The sequence below is a fragment of the Helicoverpa armigera genome, chromosome 15, assembly GCF_030705265.1.
Source record: "Helicoverpa armigera isolate CAAS_96S chromosome 15, ASM3070526v1, whole genome shotgun sequence".
Classification (NCBI taxonomy): Eukaryota; Metazoa; Arthropoda; class Insecta; order Lepidoptera; family Noctuidae; genus Helicoverpa; species Helicoverpa armigera.
This window is the reverse complement of record NC_087134.1, coordinates 3,725,898-3,738,165: the sequence shown is the minus strand read 5'-3', so window position 1 is coordinate 3,738,165 and position 12,268 is coordinate 3,725,898. Positions and strand designations below refer to the sequence as shown.

Sequence of the window (12,268 nt, the reverse complement as noted above, 5' to 3'; positions counted from 1 at the left end):
AGAAGGTGTTAAGGTACATGACAAAGACAGACCAGCGTCAGAAAATGTATCCCCAAGTATCAGCTCCTTGGTAACTTTGATACTGTTTCATCATCATCATCATCAGCCTATAGCAGTCCACTGCTGGACATAGGCCTCTCCAAGTGCACGCCACTGAGATCGATTTTCGATTTGATACTGTTTACTGGACTAATAATGAATTGACTTTATGAAGCGCTTAAAATAACCCTCTAAAATCAAAGTTCCTCAATCACTTCCTTAGTCGTGTGAGGTAACTCGACGCCTCTACGGTAGGTTACTTGTCCTTATCGATTAACGCAATCTGATAGTGATGTCTATTCGTATGACAATCAATACTCCTTGGTTGGATACCAATCCTGGCCATAATGTACCAAAAATTGTTGGAAAAAGTTACCTATACTTCTACACCAATCCTGCTCATAAGAACAATTTGATATATTTTTTTAAAGTTTGTAAAAATATCAAAAGAGGTTTTAGTCGCTGGAAAATCTTTATTAGTTGATTGTTGATCGCTAGGTTCGGAATATATGTTGTAACTTATTTATTATCAGACAGTCAGTCCTCTGGTCCTCTGGCAATTGTATTCACTTCTCTATATTCACATGTACCCGTATAAATTATCATTAATCTCATACAAATATAAAAATACCGGAAGTTATTTATATAAATAAGCGTATTTATAATAATTGTGGAAGGTTTTGATACCATACCTTGCAGATTAGATCGCATTACCTCTTGTACGGCTTCGCAAGACTTCTTGCTTGAAATACGATAGGCACTGGATTGTAATCAATAATAATTAATATTGTCACAAACACGGAAGTCTTTTGAATTTTAATATTGAAATAACTTTTCGTTTTTTTTTGTTTGGAACAAACTTTTGTGAGGGGTTGTCTATGTATTATTAAAGAGTAAAACGATTCTAAACTCATCTCTTGGAAAAAGGACTTACCCGTAAGATATTTTTTTAAATAAAAAATATAATGTGAAGGTTTTATTAAATAAACATAATGCTTGGCACATATTGCTGTAAAAATAAATTGAATGCCATTAAAGTTCAGCAGAAATAACAAGAAAAACTTAGATTCTTAATTTGAATAATTGACATGTAAAACAAAGTAGAAAAATAAATTCGGCCAGTATTTTTTGCAAATACGTAATTTCAAATTCTTTGGTCAGTTTGTGGACAAGTAAGATGGTTACACGGAAAGTATTTCTTATTGTAGTAATTTCCACACACCCTTTTCCCTTAATTTAATTAATGCTTATTTCCTCACCATCACAGCTTGATTACAAACGCGCTCGCCGTCATTCAATCGACGTTGCCCACATAAACTACTCACTAAAGAAGCTTCCTTCGCATCAAATTAGGTGGTTTAATTATTTACTAGCACTAAAACGTACTGTTAACACTTACAAAATATAACTTGACCTACCCTCACCCTCTTTTAACAGCCGGGGAGAGCGGCGGAGGGGAAAATAAACGGCTCTTGAAGGATCAAATTAGGGTAGTCTTTTCGGATACTAAAACGTTGGAGGAAATAAAACTGATGTGAGGAACAGTCTGCTAAGGCAGGTGTAGTTTTCCTTGAGGATAAATTATTCTTTCTTTAATTTTGGATAAGTGCTCGCCTAAGCGGTTCGTATGTCTTCATATTTGAGGCGAAGGTAGATACGACGCCTTTGTCAGTACAACATAATTGGTTTAAACATTAATAACTAATTTGAAAGGAAGTTTTCCATTTCATTAGTGTAAGCTTTTAGAAGAATTACGATATATTTATGTAGGATGATGAACAAATGAATAACGCAGGCTGGTGAAACGATTGTGTCAATCGCTCGTACAATCTGTGCTAGAACGCCTGTACGTATTATTAAAATAATTATGATTTGAGTTAATCTCACACATATCCTATGCATCAAGATTTGCGTCATTCATTATTTACGCTGCGTGTGCGACTTTACAACATAACATCGGTGTGCGCAACTTAATACATTACACAAAGAATTTGACAAGTCCGAATGTTTACATTTTACGATTGATATTATCTGTGGTGAGATTTGCCAACGCCATCTTAGGCGTTGTATGTTGACCTTAAGCTCAAAAGCCGTAGGTTTTATGTGTTCTATTCAGCTGAGACGAATGGCAATTCATGTTTGACAATTTTACGAGCGCGACGATTCACCAATGGCGTCCACTTATAACTGCCGGTTACGCTCAATAAAATGATCATTTATTGCGCGGACGCCGAGTTAGTTTTATTGGGCGAAAGTACTAACATTTTTGTTGCGCTACAAGGAAATTTATTTGCAAACTACGATGTATGCGATGACTAGATTTATCGATACTTATGCTTTTCAATAAAAATGGTTAGTTCTATTAGCACATTTGTCTCTTTAGCACATTTAATATGGTGACAGTTCTGTCTATTCATGATGAGGATAAAGATTTAATATTCAGATACTTGATGTTTTAATTCACCAATTTTATTTCCTTATTTAAAAGAGAGTTGTTTATATGTAAACACAATTAGTGTAAGTATGGTTTATATAAATATGAGACAAAACCGCTGCTTGCACCAAAAAGGCGATGACCACCGATGAATGAGTAAATGGACGACCAAATTGACCTATTCTGCCATAGACCCATAGACGGTTCTAACCCCAAAGACGACATTGCGAGCAATAAATCTGCCAGTCCTTCCTCCATTGTTAACTTATCTCTGGTAATTCTTTGAAGGGTAAAAGCACGGGGTATTTCCCTTATGTCAATATTACGTCACTGTCAAGATTTCTGTTTACATCACCCGACCAATCTTGATCTTTGTCTCATTTATATAGCAATTATTTATGATAATTATGTTTATATTATTTATAGCCTGTTAATGTGAATGGTCTATTGTTGAATTAAATGTGTATACAGGAGTGTTTTTGCCATCATGCATGTGAAATCTCATCATAATCTCAACGGTTTTTACTTATAAGACTCGGTTTTGAAATATGTTTACATTTCTATAAGTAACGTGTGTAATTTATTTGTACTTATTATTAGAACTGGCAGTGGTAGGCGCCTTTTGTTAAATACTTCTTTGGTTATGATGGTTAAAATATGTAACTTGTAATGTAACATGTTCTGATATGGGAATAGGAATTATGGCTTGTTTAACCAAAGTTTTAAATTGAATACCATTTACACTTTATTATCCAGTTTAGTAGCATGAGGTGATGGATATCAGTCAGAACTTAATATTAATGGATTGCCATCCAGGTACCAAATATATTGGCATGTGTCATTATTTTAACGTTTCGCAGAGCAGAAACAAGTATCAAGTAGGTTGGGTCACAGTTTTTTAAAGGAAATGATCTCTCGTCAAATACCGTTAGTTTAGCAGTCGAATATAAAATGTTTGCGCAAACTATTACACGTGTACTTTACATAAAGTTTATTGAACGTTTGTAACAGAATATTATATCTGAATTACTGTTATTTGTGGTGTTGAAATAGTTGTTACATACTTTAGAGTGGGCTCTCTAATTTTTAATTGATTTGTAGGTTAAGAAGTTATTACAGTAAAACTTGACTGAGTACCCTCTTACGTTTTAGACAACAAACAAAAAAATATTTGAATACCTAATCTTTCTTTATTAATTCGATAATCAAAAGTCCCGTGTAAAGAATCAGTCAGTATCAAGGGGTTATCAAGCTGTTTATAAACAGTTGGGCTCGGTAACCGGCGCGTGCGCACACTTTGATCTCCCCTCCCCAACCCGAGACGATTAATACATTCTCTTGTTTGTTAATTTGTTACTCCCTTTTATAGAACGGGTTACATTTATTGTTTTAACGTTACACAAGGAGCTGGGTATCACACATTGTTTATTGAAATAAAATATAAGCTTGCTTGTTTCAATAAATGAGAGTTCTGACAGTAATAAAAGAGGAATTTTGAATTATGTATGACGCATGAATATGACATTAATGTATGTAGTTTTGAGCCTATACAAATAACCATTGCAAAATGTCATTCCATCTGGCCGACAAAGTGTTCGACTTTTATTCAACTTGAATAACAAATTCATCAGCAACGCACAAAAAGTATTAATACTTCGAAGTAACAAACAAACGCGACAAAAACGAGCGACCGCATTAAATATAATTAATTAACGCCACATAAAAGAGCATTAAGCGATCTTCACAAAAGCTATTCAATGGTCGAATGTTTCTTTTCAAGTAGCTGTCTCTATAAACGCGCGGCGCTAGTGATGTGGTGCATGCGTAATCGACGTGATTAATTGTCCAATCACGGCCCGCCATAAAAAATCTCTTTATAATCAAAGGTAACGTTTGAGGACAAATTATTACAATGGTACCTAAATAAAGTGTGATCGTTTGCAGGTTTTTTAAAAGTATTTTTAGTTTATTTGTTGTATTAAAGGTCGAGGGCGCATCTTATTTTCGTCACTTAAATCAAACACTTGCAGACGTATTAAAGACTTATAAACGTGGTCTTTTCAAAGGGATGTTAATACAAGCTATCAATGATTGGTCCAAACATAAACAAAAGTCAGTCTGACATTGATCCGCCGTCAATCTGGCAGGTTCCGAGATATCGCACAGATTCTCACGGGCTTCTCACGCCACAGACTGTAGTTAGCGCGCTCTATGTAGTCGATCCCGATTCTCGGAATAATGATGTGTATCGCATCCCTAATGATACCTTTCCTATACTTTGAGATACAACAATCAAAATCTAAATGGGAGCTTCTAAACTAGACCTTTGTATTTGTTTTTAATGAGGACAGAAGTGCTGAGCGCTGTCATTTAGCACCGTTATAAAGAACAGTCATCCCAAAAAACATGTCCAAATGCAAATAATGCCAGTCGCAGCCCCCAATTTGTTACTTATTATAATCAAAATGGCATGTAAGAGCTTAAAAAAATTAAAGATAGATCACTAAACTGTACAAAAGTGGGTGACACTTATAATGTTAATCATTTAATCGAATCTTTAGTAAATAGACAAGTCCTTAGAACTTGTTACATGTAACCAATTTCCAGTAATATTTATCGGAACAGTGATACAAGAGAGTAATCATTTAATTAAATTATCATTCATTATCATTATATTATAGCCTAATGCTCTGCGTTTGATTGATTCGTCTATCAAACTTTATTCGTTCTCCTAAGCTTTCATGTTTGTAAATAAACCAAAGAAATTGGAGAAACAATAAATGCCTTAGGTTACCAAAAAATATATCGAATATAAAAATGTCTGCGGAAAAAATATTAGTTCTGATAGCATCTCAATAGATGTTGTGTCCATATCGAGTAGCTACTGTTTAATAGCGGGCGTTTTGATTACAGATTACAATAATTACGTATCTGGATCCCTCGCAAGACACGCGCGGCGGAGGGCGGTGCGCGCGCGCACGCTACCGTGGCGTTGTATTGCCTCTGTTTATCATAGTTTATTATAAACACTATTTAATATTTTAATTGATGAATTAGGTAGGTAAGAATGATACAAACTGGGCTACCTCCTGCCTTTGTAATTAAATTCTGGTGCATTCCACATTAACTCGGCCATTACCGAGCAAATGGTTTGCAAATCAAAGAAATGTAATACCTCGATTATGCGTTCAGTGATGAAAATGGACAGCAATCAGGCAACTTGGAACGCTTCTCATACATTAGAAAAGCAATTATTCGACGGGTTTACGCCCATTTTACGCCACATGTAACACCGCGTCGATCAAGTGAATTATATTTCCAGTTTATAATATCCAATATTATTTCCATTGCGTTGGGAGGCACCGGTAGCGGATAATTAGAGGATTGCGGGCAGGTCGCGCGATAACTAGTCTTAATGACGTGAAATCGCACTCCGACGCCCGCCGCCATCTTGAAAATGAAGCAGCGATGGCGGGAAAGCTTGCAATTAGCCATAACCGCACACCGCTTGATCACGGCATATCGAGCTTTGCTGTACATCACGTGGAATTATTATAACTTAGCAAATATTCAAAGTTAATATAAGTTAGTATAAGCGTGTCCATATTGGGAAAAATTTCATTGCTAGCAAGTTGTCATAACTTATTTAGTGGCTCTGTGTTTTCTCTTGTCTTAGTGTCCGATGCAATTCAAACCCTGTCTCTAACGAATCACTTCCAACCGGAACTCTATAAAAACAAACCACCACTTAAGCACCAATATAATAAAAATTATATCGACGTCTAGCAGCTTACAAGTAAGAAGTCGCATTGATGCATTTTTTGTCATATCAGACAAAGAACTAGGGTATAATCGATTCCCACAATTTAGCAGTGAGTTTGATCGGGCTGTGGGATCCAGTGGTCCTGGCTGCTGTTCTGACAGGCTGCAATTTGGCGCCAAGATCGCTGCTACTGTACTGTGTAGCCTCGAGCCATGATTTGGACACGCAACCTCCATGCCACCATGTGATAGAAAAAAAAACAACATTGATAGTGATGTAGATGAGTTCTGTTTAGATATATATTTTTAATCGAAAGTCCTTACACGGCGAATGATGGTTTATTCCATCTTCTGTGGTATCGTTTTGTCCTAACTGGGTTATTACATTAATTTATAGGTAGTTGGTTGACTGGAACGAGAGACATAATAATACTTTTAGGATAAACAAGAGGTTGACAAAACAAAAGAAAAAAACTTGGGTAACGAAAACGTCAAATTTGACATAATTTGACGTTTTCGTTACCCAAGTTTTTTTCTTGGATGACCCAAACAAAAAACTGGTAGTCTAATTGGGATCAGCCTGGTGAGGTGTTATTTACTATAAGGTGCTTTAGGATTCATATATATGGATAGTCAATTAGATCTATACATATCTACACTTTACGATATTTTGATTTGTCACAATTTAGAACGAAAATTTCCTAGATTGAATCTTCCGTCCACCGTTGTTGCGTTCAATGAAAATACAACATGCTAATTTCTTCCGAATCGTTTTTTCGCACATCTCTGCAAAAGTATTTTGTTAGACGTTTTGTAAAATTGAGATGATTATGTTCAAATGACTACTAAAATGTGGATCCATGTACGATTGAGCTCGGCTGTCGCCCCGGGCGCTCGTGATGACACGCGAATCTAACTCGATGCTCCTGCGCAACTCTATTTAGTAATTTGAAACTAAATCATTCTTCATAATAATTTTACTTTTTCGTCGATGGAATGCGAAAATTGTGTTGGTTTTTATGTGAACGCAATTTGACAACGATTACTTTTGAGGTTTAGGTCCGAACGGCGTTTAGTTAGCCATTTAAAGTTCCCATCATGTAGTCCCTAAGATTGTATTGTATATTGCCTAAGAAACCTTACTTAATCTCAACTCATATAAGGATATTTATTGCATATTTTTGGAATGTATGCATGTGTGCACAAAACTAGTTATTGCGAATATTTGCATTGCCATTAAATGCACTGTTGTTAGTTAATTACAAAATTATATTTATGTTAGAAGACGCGAGACACACGATTATCACTTTGTCAATGACACAAGGTTTCATAAATTATTTTCGATTCTATCGGGATAGGGAGCGTGCCCAGCTCCCGCCTTTAATAATATTTAAATATAGAACAGCGAAGGGATGGGACATGTGTGTTGTAACGCGTTTGGCGAAATGTGATTACAGTCGGTAATTAACGAGCCGCTATTTATGGGCTGCCTACGCGACATTATTTAAATATTTTCTTTTCATATTCTAAAAATGGCGCTGCGTAGAGGCTCGGCCGTTTCGGAATCATACTCTTTTGTAATAATTATCATTGTATTCGTGAAAGTGTTTTACCGTTGGCCAACCGTGTCATGTCCGTTTTGTCCGGTCTCTTGAAATAAAGCACGCTTTCAATTGCAGACTAATTATTCCAACACGAGAAACTCATTCGGTGCCGTCAGTTTTTACGTGTAAAGAGATTAGTCCACTTAAACGACACTCGTACTCAAAGGAGCATTGTGATGCGGACCGATAATGATGATACGTTAAGAAAAGTATTACATTCTGTCCATAATGGGCCGTTGAAAAGGAGTGTTTCTTATAAAATTTCATTTGGATTCAGTGCTCGTCGCGCCGGTGTGTCACAGACTCCGCTTATGAATAAATTACGGTTGTACATTAATTTATTGATTGTTATTCAAATTGGGTTTCTCAATCGGAGGTTGGAGGTGATGTGTCTCGTCTCGGCTTTTTGTCCCCTCTGATGTTTTGAGGTTGACTTGTGCTCGCTCTATGCGACGGAAAATTGTTTTCAAATGCTCAACACGGTTTCAATAGATACGTACCTATGATATTATTGTGATTTACTATATCTGCGTCATTCCGCACTGATTTCTTGAACGTATCTAATTTTATTGTGTACGAGTTTCTGAATGACGACTGGAAAATTTATACAAATTATAATTTGCGGTATATGAATTCTAGCGTAGATTTTGAATGGGAAATTAGTTATAAGTAATTAACTTTTAAATCTACTTTATTGACAGATATTGTCATGTAATTGGAACTTTACTTAAATATGACAATACAAATTGGAAATCCCGAATATTCGTGACAAAGGACCAACATTTAAGGAAAATACAAAGAAAAATCTTTCGCGAAAATGACTCACGCTCAGATTAAGACATCTTTAGAAACTTTGTACGCGATCCGTTATAAAATGTACGTGTTCTGACTTCATAACATACAATGATATGTCCTCAATAGTTTCAGATACAGTCATAGAGTCGCGTGAAACTATAATACACAATATAGTAAGTAATTATTATATCCGCCATATTGGCGATTTGCGCGCGCGCCGTCCGATTGGTTAACGTCTGAAAACCGATTCATCGTCTATACCGAGTTATTATTATTCTTGGCGTTATGGTGTTTCTAAGAATGTTCGTCGCCTCGACTGTTTGTAATGACAAAGGCACTTTTTATTATTTGATCGCTCTCTCGTTTCTGTTAATTGTTCCGGAGACGTGATTTTAATATATCATGCATGTTGACTGGTCTCTTTTATCGTGTATGCAAATAAGTGTCGATCCGCGTCGTGGGGCAGCGGAGTGCGAGCCTGCGCCCGCGCAACTGCGAATGGCACATAAAACAGTCGTTTAGCGCTCGTTGCTTTGTTTTGGGGGACCCTTTCGCGTGGAATTGAATTAGGCATGTGTACGTCAAAGCTTGAATGCTGAACTTCATTCTATACCTACAGTGGAACAATGCAGGCATTACTTAAGCGGTAATTTGCATACAAATGGATTAATGAACTTTTCGCTAAGCACAAATGCGTGTTTGCTTCAAATATTGTATTGCTACTACTGCTGGTGCTTGAAAATGTCTTTTCTTTTCTTCTATAAATAATTGAGATTAGTTGACTATATGTAGAAGTGAGCGGTATCTCAAGTCATTGTATGAATTCAGTAGCTACACTTGAAGCGCCTTCCTAAGGCTTTTACTCCACTACAAGCGTAGCAGCTGCAGTAGCTTAATATTTGAACAAACTGTTGAAATAAGTGTACTTTCTTCTTAGATATTTTAAATTATTGTTATTTATATTAACATGATTTGATTTGCCCCTTACTTTTGAGTGTAATAGATTTCTTTATCATTAAATATCTTTAATACAATGTTTCCGAACATGTCAGCCGTCTAATCAACCATTTCTTTTTCGAATCATCATCAAAAACGTTCATCATAGAATAATAGGCAAATAGGTGTATTAACCTAAAGCTACATTTACTCGCCTCGTCGCATTAAGTAGATTCAACCCTAAAATGACTCGCGTATTTCTTGCTCCATTTGACTTGCTGATGCTAACACCGGTGGTCTACGGGACCCGGGGTCTCTCCGACCTCTTCTATTTGTTAATAAGCACCCACTAGTGAGCACTCGAGGTCTATGTATGCATATCATTATGTTAATGCTATCGCCAGATACGAATTTCCATTTTTATTTACTGAATTTGATTATAATTAATTCGATAGCTATTTTTATGGTATGTAAAATAAGGGATGAAGGCTGATTTTGTTTGCTTTCAGTATTGATATGAAAAGGGACTTCTTTTAGAATAGCTTTTAGTAGGTCAGATACTATACTATACTACTAACTTTAGATACAGATACCAATTTTATAAGCCTCCAGCCTTCAGTCAGGCTACTCATAGCTCACATTAGCACCTACCATCCAAATCAATCCAGTCCCTCCTTTGATACGATTCACCTGATATCTGCCCAATTTTCCCAAAAAACAATCACCAAGCTATCCCTCCCACTTGGAACCTCCCAGGAGCCCTCAAGGGTCATCGCTACCGTGTTACGGATCGCCCCCTCACTGTTTACCCTCTCAAGTCTCCGTCACATAATTGTCTCCAACGTGTGGTCGTAGCTGAGGTAGCTCATAAAATTGTTTGAAGAACTGCACACTGGTTTAACTGGATATTAATGGAGATTTTAAGTTAAAAATGGATTTTGTAATTAACTTTCTTGTTTTAAGTTGTGTTTTGAGTAAGCTAATAGATAGAGTAAGTGTGGGTGCGTGTATGACGCTTAATTGTTTTTTTTTATAAGTTTTCTTTTCTCAACTCTGGGGGACAAATCAGCCTTTTGCAAAGCATACAAACTGTGCCAATTTATAATACTAGTAGTAAGGTTTTTAGGTTTTGTGTTTTGATCATTGAGATATTCTTAAGGCTCTAAACAAATGTTTATCTAACATGATATAGATTATAATACATTTATGTATATTGGATATTATAACCAGCGACGAAAACACCTAAATCTTATAATTACCACTTCATATAATGATGGTCGTCCTCCGCATATCTCAGGGGCAATTATAGCATTTTTCCTTCGTTAAATATGACGCAAGTTATTAATGTCCTTCTGATATTGGGAGTGTGTTCCCCGAACAGTCGCTAATGTGCGTCGACCACGCCCCTTCCTGTCGCCTCACCCCCGGACAAGATGCGCGCGCGCCGGTGACACTGCGCAGCTGAAGGACCATGATAAATATAATCATGCGGCTTTCAGGACTGTTTGTATGTATTTAATTACCTCTTAATATTAACCCTGCTGTAATTTTGAAGCTGAAGATTATCTATGTAGTTTTTTTATTGTCATAGGCCACTCTATTTATTTGAATTCTATATACGTTACTGCAATGTAAACTACATATATCTATATTTTCATTAAAAAATAAACATAAAACTGAAAAAGGGTACCAAAAGTGAATCCAATAGACTGGCAGCATTAATATCTACGCAGATATTTTTTTTTAAATTTCCATTAGATTATAAAGAATTGTATCAAGATCAAAAGACGAAACATCAAGAAGAAGTGTCTGTCTAGTCTTTCATTTATTTACAGCTTTATAAACAAGTCGATTTCTTGCCATTCTGATACGCACGCAATATAACAGTGAGTAATCGCAGCTCAGGCATTGATTAATGTTATCAATCAAACATTTATTATCTGATTTTATTCTGATGGTTACGGATTGATAAAGTTCCTTTTATGATTTATAATTCTGATATCAAGTTTGCCTTAAGGTATAGCTTAAAGCGTTGGTTGTTGTTAAAGAAGATCTTGTCAATGACTTTCTTCAAACTTGACTATTCACATCAAACTTTGTTTTATGATTAAAATAAGGGTGAGCTTTAAATAGACATGAATGAGATCAGCACGTGCTATGGGATAATAGCTATATTCTCCGATCATGGTATTAACAAATTCACATTTCTTGGAATTATTTCACCAGGTTCTATCTCTTTTATATCTGGTCTTTGGTCTATCAGTGACCTATCTTATATTACACCTGATTGCTCAATTCAATAGTGCGATGCAGCTGCATTGTTTCTGCAACGTGTGACTGCACTTAAAACGTCAGTGTTCGTGACTTATGCGTCTTGTTGTCGGATGTCATCGGGTGTCGTCGGCTCGTCTGGCTACCGGCGCGGGCGCAGTTTCGCCCACACGACCTTCACTGCTTATAAGTTACTCGCACATACATTTTATTGTTTTCGTTACAGTGTAATTAAATCATCTGGAAACCTGTTCTGCTTATCTGGATGTCTCGTTTGTGGTACAGAAGATTTTTCTTCTAAAAGGACACATGTTGTAATTTTATATGCAACTATTCTATTTTAAATTTACTTTGCCGCAGTTGAAGATTTTACTAAAATTCCTATTGATCTGAAGTCCAAACTGCTGGCTCGCAATTTCTTTCATTT

The 12,268-nt window shown here is 36.1% G+C and overlaps 1 protein-coding gene across 3 annotated transcripts in view; it reads left to right on the top strand.

Moving 5' to 3' along the window:
* LOC110371269 (protein dead ringer) overlaps nucleotides 1-12,268 on the top strand; it is a 109,415-nt gene that overhangs the window by 12,481 nt on the left and 84,666 nt on the right. The gene's annotated exons all lie outside the window — the stretch shown is intronic.